This window comes from Choloepus didactylus, chromosome 7 (assembly GCF_015220235.1).
Source record: "Choloepus didactylus isolate mChoDid1 chromosome 7, mChoDid1.pri, whole genome shotgun sequence".
NCBI classification, from domain to species: domain Eukaryota; kingdom Metazoa; phylum Chordata; class Mammalia; order Pilosa; family Megalonychidae; genus Choloepus; species Choloepus didactylus.
Window position 1 is genome coordinate 122,027,107 of NC_051313.1, and position 18,169 is coordinate 122,045,275.

The window sequence follows — 18,169 nt, forward strand, 5'->3', positions numbered from 1 at the left end:
TGAAAATGTTCTGGAAGTAGATGGTGAAAATTACACAACATTGTTACTTGTGGTAGGGGACAGTCTGAGAAGGGGACAATCTGAGTGCGCTTGCCGCCTTTCCCTGTGACCCACAAATAAACTCTGTGCTTGGGACTGTGTTAGCCTGTCTCCTAGGGCAGGATGATAAATGTGGGCTGACTCCCTTCTTGGGAGTGACTTAAGGACAAACACAGCCCCTGGCAGATAGTGGACTGCAGCCCATTCCTTCCCCTTTTGTCCCAAGCACATAGAAACATCCACTGGAGACAGTCTGGCACTCAGTGGCAGGGAGCATCCTGGTTGGCCATGGATTGAAACTGCCTGGCCATGGGAAACAGACTCCCATTACTGAAGCTGAACTTGCTCTGTCTCTTCTCCATGGGAGTAAACGTTTACCACTCACACACACACATCCACACATGTAAACCCATGCACACTCACACACACATGCCAACCATCCTTCCCCTACCTTTCCCCCCACCCCTTCTCTAGTGTCCCTGTGGGAGGATGTTTGTTTAATGTCTATGCCCCCTCCCATCTCTACCCCTGGCTTGTCAAAATTTCTCCAGACAGGTGGTATCCGCAGAGGAAACCCTGTCTGTAGGAGCTGCAGGATTTTCAGCAGGAGCTTCACCTGAGGGTGTCCCCATAGAGGACCAGGTTCACAGTCCCCACTCAAGGCTCTGGGAACAGCTGAGCCCCCACATTAAAGAGGTACCAGAACAGCCACATGAGAACACTGAGAGGCTACTTCTCCAGAGGAAAGGAACTACCTATCTGATCTCTTTGGGTGAGGCCTTTCTGCCCAGAGGCAGCTCATGAAGTACAAACAGGAGTTCTGTCTGCTATTGGTGATAGGAAGTTAGCATGAGTGGGTTACTGCTTCCAAAGGTAACTACTGTGTCCCCCTCTCCCATTCCTTGTACTGGGGAGGCAAGGGCTGAGTCTGTTTGCTTGTTTATTAAAGTAAAATTTGCCATTTTTAACATTTTGAAGTATAGAATTTAGTGGTTTCTAGTGTATTCACAATGCTGTGCAACCATCACCACTATCTAATTTGTCTTACTTTTCCTAAGCTGCTATGACAAATACCACAAACCATTTTGAGCTTAAACAATGGGAATTTATTGCCCCATGGTTTAGAGACTAGAAAACTTGCTTATTCTAGAGACAGTAGCATTCTGGCTGGCCAGCAACCCTTAGGTTCCTTGGCTTTCCCATCACATGGAGATGTCTTCTCCTTTCTTTTCTGGGTTCCTACTGAATTCCAGCTTCCCTCTCCTGTAGCTTGCTCTCACAATTCTGTATAAAGGACTCCAGTAATCCAGATTAAGGGCCATACTCATTAAATTGGGCTTCACCTTAACTAAAATAACATCTTCAAGAGATTCTATTTACAAGGGTTCCACACTCACAGGAATGCGGATAAAGACCAAGAACATATCTAAATGAGGGTACATAATTCTGTCTACCACAAAATTACAGAACATTTCCATTACCCCCCAAAGAAATTCCATACCCATTAGCCATCAACTCCCAGTTCACTCTTATCCCCACCCCCTGGCTCCCACTAATCTACTTTTTGTATCTATGGATTTTCCTATATGGACATTTCATATAAATGGTATCATACAATATGAGGATTTTTGTATCTGGCTTCTTTCACTTAGATCATGATTTCAAGGTTTGTCCATTTTGTAGCATTTTCAGTATTTCACTCTTTTTATGGCTGAATGGTGTTCCATTTTATGACTTGTACTTCATTTTGTTTATCCATTCACCCGTTGATGGACATTTGAGTTTGTTCCACTTTGGGGCTGTTATACTGCTAAGAAAATTCATGTACAGATTTTTGTGTGGACATATATTTTCAATTCTCTTGTATATAAACCTGGATGTGGAATTGCTGGGTCATATGGTAACTCTATGTTTAACTTTCTGAGGAACCACCAAACTGTTTTCCACAGTGGCTGCACCATTTTACATCGCAACTAGCAGTGAATGAGTATTCAGGCCCAGACACAGTTCATGCAAATCATGGGCTGATGCTGCTGCAAGACCAGAAGACACTCCCGGGAACAGAAGTAGACATAGATTTATTAGGACTTCCTAACAGGAGAAATTCTCTGGTTGCAGCTGGTCTGGAGGGATAGTGCTTCACAAGGGACTGGAGTGCAGGGGGCAATATGCATATGATTTTAGAATGGACATTCCATATAGTGTGAAGACATCAGGCCTCTAGTATAATCATTAAAAGAGGCTTAAGACCCAATGTTTTACTAAGATTGATGTTTAAGATTAAGATACAATCAGAAGAAACTAAGATGGCGGCTAGGTGAAACAGAGCAAAGGGACACCTCCATGAGAAAGACTAGATAAGGACCAGAGAGTGACCCAGAATACCAGTTACAGCGATGTACCAGCTGGACGAGATCTGCTAGTTCCCAGGGGCTGTATACTTGGTGAAACCGGGAGTCTGCATTCTGAAACGAGTGAGTAAGCTGGCTGGAAGTCCTGCAGCCGCGTGGCAATCTGGAGAAGCCAGGGTTTGGCATCTGGAGACCGACGGGCTCTTTTAATAAAAAAATAATAATATAAGGGAAAAACCCAGGAGTGGCTGCATCTGCGATTCTGGGAACCACGCAGTAAAACACAGCAAGAGGGGGCTGGGCCGGCCTCTTGGTGCCTGGCCTGGAAGATAGCCCGCTGCAGATATCCCTGGGGCCGGGGGAATGGAGGGGAGAGCCAGAAGCCGAAAGAAACCCTGCGGCTAGCAGCTCGCTCCCGGGAGGGCTGGATAAACTCCTGCCCAGAGCTGTGCCCACAGCCCAAAGCCCGGCCAGTTGTCCCGGAGCTGGGAAGGAGGAACTGTGCGAGGAGGGGGTGTGGAGATGCACCGTTCGGCCATTTTTGCATCAGGCTGAAAGCGAGCCGGCATGGCCCGGCGGCCCAGGGCTTCCCTTGAGGGACGGCATGCACTGGTGACGTAGCATGGCATTCCCTTGGCAGAGGTCCTGGAGGATTGCAGCTGGGCAGGGGGACCCACTCGGAGAACCCAGGGACACTACGCCAAGCCGGATGGTTTGTAGGACAGCAAGAGAGAGGGGCTGGGACTGAAATAAAATGAAGGCTTGGACTCTTGCGGCAGCCTTGAATCTCCGGGAACCAGGGGGATTTGAATATTGAGGCTGTCCTTCCTCCCTGGCCACCCGTACAAGCACCCCGCATTCAGGGCGGAGAGCTCCAGCAACACACCCAGGCTGACTTCTCCAGCTGGACCCCACAAGAATCATTTCCTCACGCACCACAGGGACAAGGTGAACTGACTTGAGAGGTATAGGTGACTCACAGACACCATCTGCTGGTTAGTTAGAGAAAGTGTACATCACCAAACTGTGTTTCTGAAAAATTAGATAGTTTTTTTTTTTACAAATTGAAAGAACCCTGTCCAGCAGAGCAAATGCCAAGAGGCCAAAAACAACAGAAAATCTCAATGCATATGATAAAACCAGGCGATATGGAGAATCCAACTCCAAACACACAAATCAAGTTATCAGAAGAAACAAAGTTCCTCGCAGAATTAATCAAAGAAACACAATCGAGGAACGAAAACATGGCAAAGGATTTAAAGGACATCAAGAAGACCATGGCCCAAGATATAAGCGACATAAAGAAGACCCTAGAAGAGCATAAAGCAGACATTGCAAGAGTAAATAAAAAAATAGAAGATCTTATGGAAATAAAAGAAACTGTTGGCCAAATTAAAAAGACTCTGGATATTCACAATACAAGACTAGAGGAAGCTGAGCAACGTCTCAGTGTCCTAGAAGTCCACAGAACAGAAAACGAAAGAACAAAAGAAAGAATGGAGAAAAAAAAAATGAAAAAAATCGAAATGGATCTCAGGGAAACAATAGATAAAATAAAACATCCAAACTTCAGACTCATTGGTGTCCCAGAAGAGGAAGAGAAAGGTAAAGGTCTAGAAAGAGTATTCAAAGAAATTGTGGGGGAAAACTTCCCCAATTTCTGCACAATATAAATACACAAAGCATAAATGCCCAGCGAACTCCAAATAGAATAAATCCAAATAAACCCACTCTGAGACATATTCTGATCAGACTGTCAAATACTGAAGAGAAGGAGCAAGTTCTGAAAGCAGCAAGAGAAAAGCAATTCACCACATACAAAGGAAACAACATAAGACTAAGTTGTGACTACTCAGCAGCCACCATGGAGGTGAGAAGGCAGTGGCATGACATATTTAAAACCCTGAAAGAGAAAAATTTCCAACCAAGAATACTTTATCCAGCAAAACTCACCTTCAAATTTGAGGGAGAGCTTAAATTTTTCACAGACAAACAAATGCTGAGAGACCTTGCCAATAAAAGACCTGCCCTACTTCAGATTCTAAAGGGAGCCCTACCAACAGAGAAACAGCAGAAAGGAGAAAGAGATATAGAGAATTTTAACAGAAATATATAGTACCTTACATCCCAAAGCACCAGGACACTCATTTTTCTCTAGTGATCACGGATCTTTCTCCAGAAGGGACCATAAGCTGGGACATAAAACAAGCCTCAAGAAATTGAAAAAAAAAAAAAAATTGAATATACTCAAAACACATTCTCCAACCACAATGGAATACAAATAGAAGTCAATAATTTTTGAACTATAATTCCACTATTTACTTCCTACATGATATAAGTTACACAAACTCTAATGACAAATTAGTGTTTTAGTGTTTTTGAACTAAATGTAAAATATGTGATTTTAGACAGCTATATAAAGGTGGGGGAATGGAGGAGTATAGGAACATAGTTTATGTGTCCTATTGAAGTGAAGGTGGTATCAAAGAAAAACAAGATTGATATGGATTTAAGAGGTTAATTTTAACCCCCACAGCAAACACAAAGAAATTATCAGAGAATATAACCATAGAATGAAATGTAGAGTTTGGGTTAAGAGAAATGGGCTAAGGGGCAATGGGGAGTTAAGAAATGAGTGTGGAGTTGCTGTTTGAGGTGAAGGGAAATTTCTAGTAATGGATGGTGGGAAAGAGCATTACAACATTCTAAATGTGATTAATATTAATGCCACTAATGGAAGGCTAGGGAGGGGGTGGAATGGGAAGATTTAGGCTGTATACATGTCTCCACAACTGAAAATAAAAATTAAAATTAAAAAAAAGACAGTCTAAATAGATGATGATTGAATGCCAAGGATGAACTTGGATGGGATTGGAGGATAGAGGACAGGTGGCTCAAAGGGACACAGTTGAGACATAAGGTAAAGGAAATATAGAATGTAAGCTTTGTATCATTGTTGAATCTCTTGTACTTTGTAGCTGCGCTTAATGGGATTGCATAAAAGAATGTTCTTGTTCATGGGAAGTGTATACGTGAATTATAGTGTATGTTCAAGGATGTGTGCAGCTAGCTCTCATATGTTCAGACGACAGAGCAATAGATGATGGATGACAGATTGGGAGGGAGGGAGGGAAAGAAATAGCGATGTGACAGCATGTTAAGGTTGGTGGATTGAGCTATCGGGGGAGGGGAGTCAGGGTATGATGGAATTCTTTGTATGGGGTTAGTATTGTTTATGCAACTGTTCCTATAACTTTGAATTTATTTCAAAAAAAAATCAACCTTTGATGTTTTTCAAAAAAAAAAAAGATACAATCAGTGCTGTTTTACATCTGTGATTACATTCCTCCCCTCTGGAGAGACTGTTTGCTTTCTCAACCTTTGTCCTTGGTTAAGCAGCTGTTACATGCCCAGGGTCTTATTCCTATTTAGGAGGGGGCCTGGGCCCCTGACAGCCACAATGAGAGTTCCAATTTCTCCACATTCTCATGTACACCTGTTAGTCTCTTTTTTTTTTTAATTTTTATAGCCATCCTAATGGGTGTGAAGTGGTATCTCATTGTGGTTTGGATCTGCATTTCCTTAATGTCTAATGATATTGAACATCTTTTCATGTGCTTATTGGCCATTTGTGTACCGTCTTTGGAGAAATGGCTATTCCAATCCTTTGTTCCCCTTTTTAATTGTGTTGTTTTTTTTTAACTGTTGAGTTATAAGATTTCCATATATATTGTGGATACTAGACCCTCTTGCAAGGCACCACAGGTTCTTGCATATGATATGAGGTAGGAGTTATAAGAATTGCATTCTTTTGCATGTGATTATCTTGTTGTCCTAGCATCATTTGTTGAAAAGACTGTTCTTTCCTTGTTGAATGATCTTGACATCCTCATCAAAAATCAATCAGCCATAGATATATGGGCTTATTTTGGCATCCAATTCTATTCCATTGCTTTGTATTTCTATCCTTATGCCAGTGCCACATTATCTTGATTATTGTAGCTTTTTAGTAAGTTTTGGAAGTTTTTAGGGATAGCATTAAATCTATAGATCAATTAAGGGAGTATAGCCATCTTGACAATATTGTCTGCCAACCCATGAACATGGGATGTCTTTCCATTTATTTCAGTCTTCTTTAATTTCTTTCAACAAGGTTTTGTAGTTTTCAGTGTACAAGTTTTGCATTTCCTTGGTTAAATTTATTCCTAAGTATTTTATTCTTTTTGATGCTATTGTGAATGGAATTGTTTTCTTGATTTCATTTTTGGATTGTTCATTGCTAGTGTATAGAAATACAACTGGTATTTGTATACTGATTTTGTATCCTGCAACTTTGCTGAACTTGTTTATTAGCTCTATTTTTTTTTTTTATGGATTCTTTCAGTGAGTTTTCTTTCTGGAAGGCCACAGTATGCTTAGTCCTCTACTTCTGCTACTTAGATGATGAGAGAAATAAACAAAGAAAAGACCGGTGTCTGCTGAATTACCATACAGATCAGAAATGGTTCTGTCACATCTCCCCATTCCTCTTGAGGCTAATTCCCTGTCAGTCATCTGCACATTCTCCCCATGTTTGTTTTTTTTTTTTTCCCTTGCTTAAAAAAAGAAAGCTGGAAACTTGGATGGGATTTAGGTATTTAGTGGGTTCAGAGTAGCATCCAGCCAAAATTTAATCCTAGCTTTGCATATTCAAGAATTCAGTTTCATTACCAAGGCTTATAAAATAAGAATTGATCCCCAAACACACATTATATCCTTCTTTGGATTTTTTTTTTTGTATTGCAAGAAAAATATTTAATATTCTGCACATTGCTGAACCTTGTCAGCATATTCCAAAGTGCTTTTCAGAAAAACAATATGACTGATGAAGGCTACCAGCTGATTTAGAAGTCCTATGAAACTGTGGGATGTGACACTTTTTACTTTTTGACATGAGACAAGTGTTTACAGCCTATCTTCCATCTGTGTCATGATAGGGAAAGAAGTGTGATGGCTGAGACTATTATCTTCCTTATTTTTATACCTTCAAAATAAATGCCTTTTCTTTTTATTAAATTCAATTTTATTGAGTTATATTGACATACCATGCAATCATCCAAAATGTACAGTCATTTGTTCACAGTACCATCATATAGTTGTGCATTCATCACCCCAATCTATTTTTTGAACACTTTCTTATACTAAAAAAGGTAAAAATAAGAATAAAAAATAAAAGTAAATGTTCCAATTTTAGTATATGTGCTGCCAAAATGAGCACACTCTCCTCATGTTTTTAATCAATGAGTAATAGAAAATACATGCTTTCAGGATCAGTACGAATGAAACCTAGATAGCAGAGTAATTCTGCTAGGGGGAAAACAGTGACATAATGCATTCAAAGAGTGCATGGAAAAAGATTTTTAATTATCTGATCATGTTGCCTTTTTCTATGACTTTAGAGAATCATATACTTTCTATTTATGGCCAAATGTTTCCAGAATGCTAATCTTCATCTCTTTGGAATTATTAAGATTTGCTCACAGCAGAATTTGTCTATCTGTCTGTCTTTGTGTTTTATCTATGGTAGTCTGCCTGCCTCTGCCTAATTTCTTTTGGCCCTATTTTAGAGCATGCTTCCTAAATTTCATAAAATAAAATTGTTTCCTCTTCCAGGAGTTGAGGCAAATACTGAGACCAAGGAAGAGATAATCCCAGTGTCATGGAAAGGGGAGGAGATGCTGGCAGCCCCACAGCTGGCACCACAGCTAGGGCTGCCCCTGCCCACCCCAGACCCACCCAGTGTCACCGGCGTGGTCCTGAGCAGTCCTACACCTGCCATGACTGTGGCAAGAGCCTGTTTTCTTCAACATAAATTACTTAACTGGTATGTCTTAAGTGAATGTCTGTGGTGGGACTCAGTCTACCCCAAGATCCTGCATTATCTTCTGGGCTCAGTGGTCCATCAAGCGAACCCAGCAATGGATATTACCTGCCTTGGGTGGACAAGAAATCATGTGCTTACCCTTTCCTTCCTGCAGCTCCATCCCTCCTCCAGTTCATACTCTCCCCACCAGGGGGCAGAGGCAGTCTTTAACAACCATCTTATGCTGCTCTGAACTTGTGAAGTGCTGAACCTCAGTTTTGTCACATGTAGAGGAAGACACTAATCCCTGGTGCCCTCTAAGGGTTGGTGTGCCAGTCTGAACGTATTGTGTCCCCCAAACGCGATTATCTTTGATGTAGTCTTGTGGGGCAGACGTTTTGGTGCTGATTAGATTTGCTTGGAATGTGCCCCACCGAGCTGTGGGTGATAACTCTGATGAGATATTTTCATGGAGGTGTGGCCCCACCCATTCAGGGTGGGTCTTGATCAGTGGAGCCATATAAATGAGCTGACTCAAAGAGAAGGAACTCAGTGCAGCTGTGAGTGACGTTTTGCAGAGGATCAAGCTTGCTAGAGAGGAACGTCCTGGGAGAAAGCCATTTTGAAACCAGAACCTTGGAGCAGACGCCAGCCACGTGCCTTCCCAGCTAACAGAGGTTTTCCGGATGCCATGGCCATCCTCCAGTGAAGGTACTCGATTACTGATGTGTTACCTTGGACACTTTATGGCCTTAAGACTGTAACTGTGTAGCCAAACAAACCCCCTTTTTATAAAAGCCAATCCATCTCTGGTGTTTTGCATTCCGCAGCATTAGCAAACTAGAACAGTTGGCATGGAGATAGCACGACTAGGAGAAGCAGTGTTACAATGAGTTGAACAAGGATGCCAGGGTGAGGGCTGTCCAAGATGTCCACCAATCCTCACTGGATCCTGAGCTCTAGTATCCTCGGAGTTTGTACAGCCTGCCGGGAGAGGCAGTTCACCCCAACCGCAACCAAGTTGACTTAAACTCAGCTAGGAACTTGACTGCTCAGCCTGTGGCCTCTCTTTTGCAGCCTAATAGGCTGATTTAGTTTCTTTGTGTTAATGAAAAGCCTTTGCCACCCGCATACATTCATGTGGATGTTAAGACGAGCTGATCTACACGACTGCTTTAACCTCGTGCGTCATGTGCTTCCCACCACCTTCCCCACCACAGACCTGCTTCTTCACTCTGAGTCTGCCCCAGCCTCCTCAGCCCACTGGCAGGGATTGCCTGCCTGTAAGGAGCAGTGCACTGTGCCAGGTACCTTGGGAACACTAAGATTTAAAACCCGGCACCTGCCAGACACCCAGTACTTTGCAGTGGAGTGGAGACACCAGTGTCAAGATTTGAAATCGAGGATCTGGTTTTCAGGTCTGGTTTAGCATCAAGGTTCAAGATCTCTGGGCCTCAGGTTCCTCAACTGTAAAAACAGAATAACAATTCCTACCTCAAAGGGTAGTTGTGGGGATTTAATTGAGGCTGTGTTTACAATCTGTAAACTGTAAAACCCATGCCAATGTAAAACATTAAAAAACATAATACAAAATGGGGGCCATGGTGGACAGTCAAGGCTGGCGGTGGGCAACATGGCCAAGAGGCTGCTGTGCCTGTGCAATGTCATACCCTCCGCCACCTCCCATTGCACCTGTAGGCCAGCACAATGTGGTGGCATTTCTGGGGCACCATTGCTGCTGTGTACCAGTTCAGTGGGGCCCTGGCCACCACCTCTGCCAAGCTGGCCTTTGGCAGCAATTCACTCTTGGGGAAGAAATACAGTCCTCTGTCTACTCTGTCTACTCTCTACCTCTTGCTTTATGCTCCTGGGGCCTGAACACTTCCCTTCATGTTGACTCTTAGGGTGAACCTGGCTTTATGCCTGTTAGGCATTATGGAGATGGCCATCTCCAGTTCTCTGATGTGGTTTGTGCTGGTTTGGATGTATTATGTCCCCCAAAACACCATTATCTTTGATGCAGTCTTGTGTGGGCAGGAAATGTATTGGTATTGATTGGGTTGGAGACTTTTGATTGGATGTTTCTGTGGAGATATGATCATGCAACTGTAGGCAAGATCTTTCATTGGATAATTTCCGTGGAGGTGTGGCCCCGCCCATTCAGTATGAGCCTTGATTAGTTTACTGGAGCACTATATAAGCTCAGACAGAAGGAGTGAGCTTGCTACAGCCAAGAGGGACACTTTGAAGAATGTACAGGAGCTGAGAGAGGAGCTTCAGCTTACAGAGACATTCTGGAGATGGCCTTTGAAAGCAGAATTTTGCTCTGGAGAAGCTAAGAGAGGACAAACACCCCAAAAGCAACCAAGAGTGACATTTTGGAGAGAAGCTGGAGCCTAGAGAGGAATGTCCCAGGAGAAAACCATTTTGAAACCAGAACTCTGGAGCAGACGCCAGCCACATGCCTTCCCAGCTAACAGAGGTTTTCTGAACGCCATTTGCCATCCTTCAGTGAAGGTACCCCCTTACCTTGGACACTTTATGGCCTTAAGACTGTAACTTTATAACCAAATAAACCCCCTTTATAAAAGCCAATACATTCCTGGTGTTTTGCATTCCAGCAGCATTGGCAAACTGAAACATGGATGTTCTTTAGCCAGAGCTCAGTTTTACATGTCTTCAGCTACTGCTTCTGTCACAGTAACTTTTCCAAACCTCCCCAGCTCAGCTTTCCTGGTTTCTGTGCTATATGGAGAGTGCCAGGAGGCCTTGCGGTGTAGAAGAGTGTTCTTTGTCCTCTGCCGACACACAGATGCACAGAAAACTCTCGCCCACCTGGCAGACCCCTCCACACAAGCAGCAGCAGTGCCAGCTGGCTGGACTGACCAGCTGGACAGATCACGATGAAGGTCCAGGCTGGGGTTGGCATGTGGGGCTGCTTTTCAGGGTGACCTGGGTGGGCAGTTTTCCCACAGATGGCCAAAGGGAGGTGCTGGATGGCTGGGCCTTGGGTACCAACCCTGCTCCCCAGGAATGCAGGCCTCTGATGGAACAGCCTCAAGTGGGAAAGGCACAACGCATCAGTGTTCTGGCTGAAGCTTTTGCAATGGATCTGGGCAGCACTTTTGACCCTCACACTCTCGGCCATTGCAGTAGGCCTCCTCTTTGTCTGAGCCTTGGCAGATGAAGAGGAGGTTTGTGCTGTGTATATGCAACTTGAAACCAAGCTGTAATTATAGTCCAGTTGCCTAACAAAGGCCAGTCCCATAACACACTAGAATCAACAACCGGTGGGACATCTTGGCAACTTAAGGCTGATCTATCAGCCCTCTATGTCATGCTTATGTAATACGGCAGAAGGACAAATGGGGTAGTAAATACTTGTTTTTAAAGTTAAATAATGGATTCTAGTAAGTACCAAGTGAGTGGAAAGAAAATAAGCTCTGTGATTTGAATTGGAGTGATTAAACACACACGCACACACACACACACACACACACACACACACACACACCACTGGGAAAGTGAGAGGAATTGGGTTCCAGTCCAGTCAGTGGCAGGACTAGTAGGACCTGATCCCGATGGTCCCCTCCGCTCCTCTACTGTCTGGTATTTGCCTCCTTTAAGTCTCGCTGTGTGCTCCTCTTTGCCTTTCTAAAATGCTGTGTGCCTCCACTCTCTGAAGCTCTGCGCATATCATTTCTCCCTTGGGCTCTGAGTGGTGCTGGTTGGTGGTGTATGTGTTAATCCTCTTTTTTTTTTTTCCCAAGACTAGATTAATCTCGGGAATAAGGAAAATCGTAGCACTAGGTGGTTCCAGCTGTTATCAGCTGGTAAGAGAGTTGAACAGGGCGGGGCATGGCGGGGCTCCCCTACGTTAGGATATGTACTCTTGACTTGGCTGGATCACCGGCCAGGTGAGCTTAGAGAGCGGAAGCCGGCGAGGAGAGCGGGGGTGTGGCAGGGGCGGGGCCGCAGGCGCCTCTGGCCGGGGTCTGGGAGATCTGGAGCCGGGGCTGGAGCATCTCGCCGCTGGCCCCGGGGAAAACCTGTGAGCGAAAGCCCGGGTGCTGGTTGCGCGTCCCGTGAGGAGTGTTGCGGGGAAGCGCGCTCGCGGTGCTCGAGGTTGATGGAGGGTGTTGGTCCCGAACTCCCCTTCCCTTCACCTCCACAGGCGAAGGGAGCATTGAGCCCCTAATTTTGGAGGCGCTTCCAATCTCTGGGTTCTCTTGGGGAGACCTGGGGTAGCCTAGCAGGTGGCTCGATGCGTTGTCTGCTCCGGCCACGCTGGTGACTCGGCGCCATGGAGAGACTCCTGGCACGTGTAGAGAATGTCGGGATGGCAGAATTGAAGTTTCGGGGCAGGCAGGCACTCGTCACAGCCGTCCCAGGCAATGGGAGTACCATTTCTGAGCGCATACGCCCCATTCGGTGGGTGCCACGCCACGGTGAGCAAGACGGGCTTCGTTTCTGCCTACAGGAGGTTTCAAGGCCCGGGTGTGGGAACCCGGCGCGCAGTAACTAGCGGTAAGCGCAGTGGGCGCAGGCCGGGAGCGCCCACCAGCCGCCGAGGTCTCGTCGCCAAGGGCAGGGCTGTAACTGAAAAGGGTCATTGAAGACCTGGAGCAGAGACCCGAAGCTCGCGTGCAGCAGGGCCTTTTTTGCTTGTCTGGGGCGCGGAAAAGTGGTGTGGCTGGAGCACGCGGGTTGTGGGAGTGGGGAGGCGGCGGCAAGAGCGTTTCCCGCGAGGCGTGTTGGTGAGCTTGCTCTTTTCAAAATTGTGGGAAACCAATGAAGGGTTTCGGGTTGAAAGAGACTAAGTGGATTCGGGGAACTAGAAGATGGCCACACATTCCCTCGGGAGGTTTATTACATTAATGGTCCGAGGGGGGAGACGCCCCCTCACCGCTGTGCCCCCATGGGAACTCCAGCTCCTTGGCAGCCTGATGAGTCATTCCCAGCCTCCTTCCACCGCTAGCCTGGTTGAACTCTGGGGCCCCTGTGGGTAAAGAAAGGACCACCTGAGGTACAAGAGCCGGGGGTAAGCAGCAGCTGCCAGAGATTCAGTCCCTACAGTCACACCCCCCGAAAAGCCGAGTTCCAGTTTAGAATCTGAACCACCCAAAATGGCATTTTGAGGACTAATGACAACAGTGGGTCTTTCGTGCCAGGGAACAGGAATGCCTTCCTTAAGAATACCATATTGAGATTGTTTTGAAATGTTGCTTTGGTGTGTGCCAGCTGGAAAATGGGAGAATAATCCTAGCCTTGCACACCTCTCGGAATCATTGTGTGATCTTGAAAGGAAGGGAAGAACGGAGGAAGAATGGAAGAAAGAGAAAGAATGAAAGAAAAGGGAAAGAAAGAAAATCAACTTCAGATCCAGAAATGCAGCTTTTATGACAACTTCCTTTTGGCCACCAAAAAAAAAAAAAAAAAAAAGAAGAAGAAGAGAAAGAGAGAGACGGAGGAAGGAAGGAAGAGGTTTTTGTGTTTTGAGTCTTTTCATTCCATCTCAAGCCAGAGGAGAGGTGGGGTGAATGATTGTAAACAGGAGGAAGCAGGATTTCAGCCAAATTTGCATCAGGGCAGGAACTTCCCATGGGAGAGCAGAGAACCACAACACCATGTTCATTGTGAGCCCGGAAGAAGATAGCTGTTGGGTTGTCAGCACTATTATTCTTACAAGGATCTGTATGTATTAGAAATCCAGGCTACAGAATCAGGCATTTTTTTGGTTCTGGAAGGCATCCTAAAGACCATCTCCTTTATTCTTGCTTTTCCGGTGAAGCCAAATCAGAGAGAATTAAGAGACATACCCAAGTGGATGGTAACAGGTCCAGGGGTGGTTAACACCCCCCCACCCCCCACCCCCACCCCCAGGAACACGCTTTCTTTGCTGAATACCACTGCTGCTCTGGAGAGTGCTTTGGGACAGTGGAAATCTTATGTCTTTGGTGACATTGAGTCAGGGGTTTAAACACTCAACTTTCCTTTGAACCATGAGTATTCTAGAGCAAGTTATGTAGCATCTCTGCCCTTAAGATTCCTTAAAATGGGACCAGTAATTGTATGCTCACAGGGTGGTGCTGAGAGGATTCAATGGTGTAGAGAAAGGGTTTAATAACTCTTGGTGTTCCTTGGCCAAATAATGAAGCCATTGTTTCCCACTGTTCCTCTTGCTGATGTGTTTTGTCTCCAACCTCAGGTTCCTAGGGGTGGGCACCAGCCAGTGGCTAGAAGCAGGGTGAAGCAGAAGGCAAATGCCTTCCTAGTCCCAACATGGCATTACTGGACAATGGCAGCTGAGCCAAGGGTAACCTGGGTCCTGAACTCTGTGGCCCAGGCTTTGAGGGAACCAAAGGTGTTCTCAGCTACGAAAGAGAAGGATTTGGACATCCTAAGAGAAAAGGAAGAAAGCCTCTTGAAGTAGATACTTTTGCCACAGGAAAGGGTATCAGTCCCTGGGCCCTTTCATGGCCTCTCCATCTGCTCAGTTACCGGAAGGTAGAAGGCCCTGGGAGGGAGTCCAGTCAGCCCTGGAGGCCAGGCCAACAGTGGATAAACCTAGAAAGAGACACTGTGGAAGAGAAGATGTTTGACCAGTTGAAGCTGATTGAACCTGTACAGAAGCAGCTCCCTTGGGTGGATGAGGTGGCAGCAGCCCTTTGGGAAGTCGTGAAGACAGAGTGCTGGTGGAAGGCATGGGTGCAGGTGAGCAGACCAAGCTAGAGAGAAGGAGGGACCAGGTCTCGGACTCCAATGTCTTTCACTCATTCCTCTGCCAGCAGGAGAGATGGATTCTTGGTTTTCCACATCAGACTGACAGCGTTTTCCCCTTTGCATCTCTTTCCTCTTTATATTCAGTATTTCCCCTACATCCTTCTTCCCAACTCTCTCTGTATGTCTCAGAGTTGCAGGGTTAGTGCTGGTCTTTTTCATATTTCTCTCTTCCTTCCATGGCTTTGTTTTTCTTTTAGGTTTCAGTTCTCTGAACCTTGAAACTGGATGTCTGTCTGTATACATTTCTCCCAGACTCCCTGAATGTCTCCTGCTGTTCCAGAAGCCAGTCACCCTTGAGGATGTGGCAGTGAATTTCACCCAGGAAGAGTAGAACTGTCTATATGCCAGTCAGAGGCCCTCTATCAGGATGTGATGTTGGAGACCTTCAAGAACCTGGCATCTGTGGGTAAGAGACCAGGTTCCCTCAGCAAACACCCTGTCCCGGGACCCTGGGATCCCCGATTTCCCTGGACAAGTAAATCAACTCACCATTAGCTCCTCTGACCCCCAGTTCTATTCTTTCCAGGTGTGGAAGATCTGGGCCACTAAGCTCAGGCATAAAAGGAGAAGAAAGCAAGCCTGTGTGAAGGCTAAGATAACACTTGTAGCATGATGGCAGTGTTCTCAAAATATGCAAATTTGTCTTGAGATTATTCATCTAATCTATATTTATTGTCACTCCTATGTGCCAGGCACTTTGTTAGGTGCTGGCCTTTTGTGTATCCCCTCCCTGCATCTGAGATTCCCAGATTCTGGTTCTTAAAATAAAGATGCAAAAGATGACATCATGTCTCCATTGGGTGTAAAGGGCCCATGCCTGGGACCAACTCAACTCTTTCCCTCATTCCTACTCCTCATCCAGAATCTGATCACCTACACCAGATCTGATCACCAAGCTTAAGCAAGAAGAACAGTGGAAAACAGATCTCCCTCCCCCAAATGGAGAAGACATCCCTTCAGGTAAGAATTGCGAAGGAGAGAGGAAAATGAAAAGGGACTAGAATGACGTAGCGGGGTGAAGGGCTGACTGAGAGGATCAGTGCTGTGTATTTCCTGGCCCCGGCCTGCACCTTTCCAGCCTGGTCAGACTCAGAGCGGGAAGAGACCTTGAGATAATCAGCTCAAGTCCCTTGGCTTCAAGAATACGAATATCTTAGCTGATCAGGACAAGCAAATGTCTCCATTTTCTAGGGATTAAAGTCTACATGTAGGTTGCTTTTATCTGGTATCCCTTTGATTAAAAAGTTCTTTCTGAGAGAGAAGAGAAGCAAGGGAGATAAGCTCGATGCTGGTTTGGAGTGCGGGAGACTTGTCTGAGAGTAGAGTATGGAGTGAGAGATTTCAGGCCAAGACTGACCTCACCTCCCACGTTGCCAGAATAGGTCCTGGCTTATACTCCTCATTGAGGCTTAAGTATTCATAGCACCTCCTTTCACTCCGAAGTGTCCCAGTTTGGATGATATGTTGTGTGTTTATCTGTGGTTATCTGTGAGGTGTCTGTGGGCAATATTGAGAATTAGAAGAAATGGATTTCAAGAACTGTGGTTGTTGGTTAAAATTTTGATCTTCTGTGACATTGTCAAAAGATTCCAGTAAAATTTTTTTATTTGCTTTTTATTTGAAACACCAAAAGTTTGTTCTTATCTCTAGCCTGTGAGGTCCAAGGGTGAGGGTGAATGTGTTGGATGGAAGAGGAAGGGCAGAAAGAGATGAAGCAGCTTGCACAGAATGGAGAGCTTGTGTTAGGTGAATTTTGTGTTATTCTTCCTCATTCACTACAGGAGGCAAGAAGGAGTATGAGGAAGCCCGAGAACAGAGTTAGAGACTGGAGATGCAGGAACTGATGTTGATAAGAAGGTCTCTCCTGCTTGGGGAAGGGCAGGCCAGAGCCCACCCTCCACCCCAGCTGGGTCCATGACCAGGACTGAAGTTTTCCCAGCATCCTGAGCTGGGCCACCCTACTCCTGCCATACCTGTGGCAGGTGTTTCAGCAAACGCTTCAGCCTCCATAGCCACCAGCTTGTTCATAACCCTAAGCGTACTAACACCTGCAGCCATTGTGGGAAATCGTTTCAGAACCCCAAGGCCTTCAGCTACCATAAGCGCATGCATCTTGGGGAGAGGCCCTTCTGTTGCTCGATCTGTGGCAAGACCAATTGCGACCCTTCTGGACTGAGTCGTCACCACCGCGTCCATCTGGGATACTGGTGCCACCCATCCCCCCTCTGTGGGAAGGGCTTTCGAGACCAGTCTGAGGTCAGACGCCACCAGAAGATGCATCAAGGCCAGGAGCCAGTGGCTGGGACCCAAGAGCGTATTGTGAGGATTCCAGGTACCACAGCTAGATTCCAGGCATCCACTGTCAGGGGCCAGATGTCCATTCAGGGGCTTGTGGCTGGGAACCACATTCCCATCTCCAGGACCCAGGGGCTCATGGTCCAAATCCAAGCATCCATCATTAGGAACCAGGCATAAGTGGCCAGGACCCAAGGGCCCATGTTTAAAACCAAGGATCCTGTGGTCAGGAACCAGGTGGTCTTTGTGAGAATGCAGGCCCCAGTGGTTATGACCCAGGAGCCTATAGCCAGGACCCAGGCACCCAACACTTAAGCGCCCTGCCCAGGCACCAGGTCCAACCCTTGCCCAGCAAAGTCCGTGAGACCCAAGATCTTCTCTTGTTCCCATTGCCCCTTGACTTTTAGCAAGAAAGCCTCGCTTTCCAGCCACCAAAAGGCTCACCTAACTGAGCAGCCCGAATGCTGCTTCCAGTGTGGCAAGTCTGTCAGCAACTACTCCCAGCTGGTCAAGCACCAGGAGACCCATTGGAAGCAGAAGATCTATCATTGCCCTGTCTGTGACCTCTGCTTTGGGGAGAAGGAAGGCCTCATGGGCCACTGGAAGAGCCACAAGGGCAAGGGACTGGGCCTGGGAAGCCCCCACAAATGCTGGGTGGTCCTGTGTCAGTTGCTTGGCTTCTCTGTTGCTGCCTTCCCTGTGTCAGGGAAGCATGGAGAGAATGGATCTCCTAGGATCCACCCCCAGGAGCAGGGAGGAAAGGAGTAGGCATGCAAAGGAGACAAAGCAAGGAGGCAGTGAGAGTGCTGGAACATAAATAATTGGCCTTTCCGACTGAGGTCTCTCTTTGTGTTTGATT

The 18,169-nt window shown here is 46.0% G+C and overlaps 2 pseudogenes; both read left to right on the top strand.

Annotated features, from left to right (window-relative positions):
- Nucleotides 1-12,552: 12,552 nt before the first annotated feature.
- Nucleotides 12,553-17,635, top strand: LOC119540732 (annotated as a pseudogene).
- Nucleotides 17,512-18,131, top strand: LOC119540917 (annotated as a pseudogene).
- The last annotated feature ends 38 nt before the right edge of the window (nt 18,132-18,169 follow it).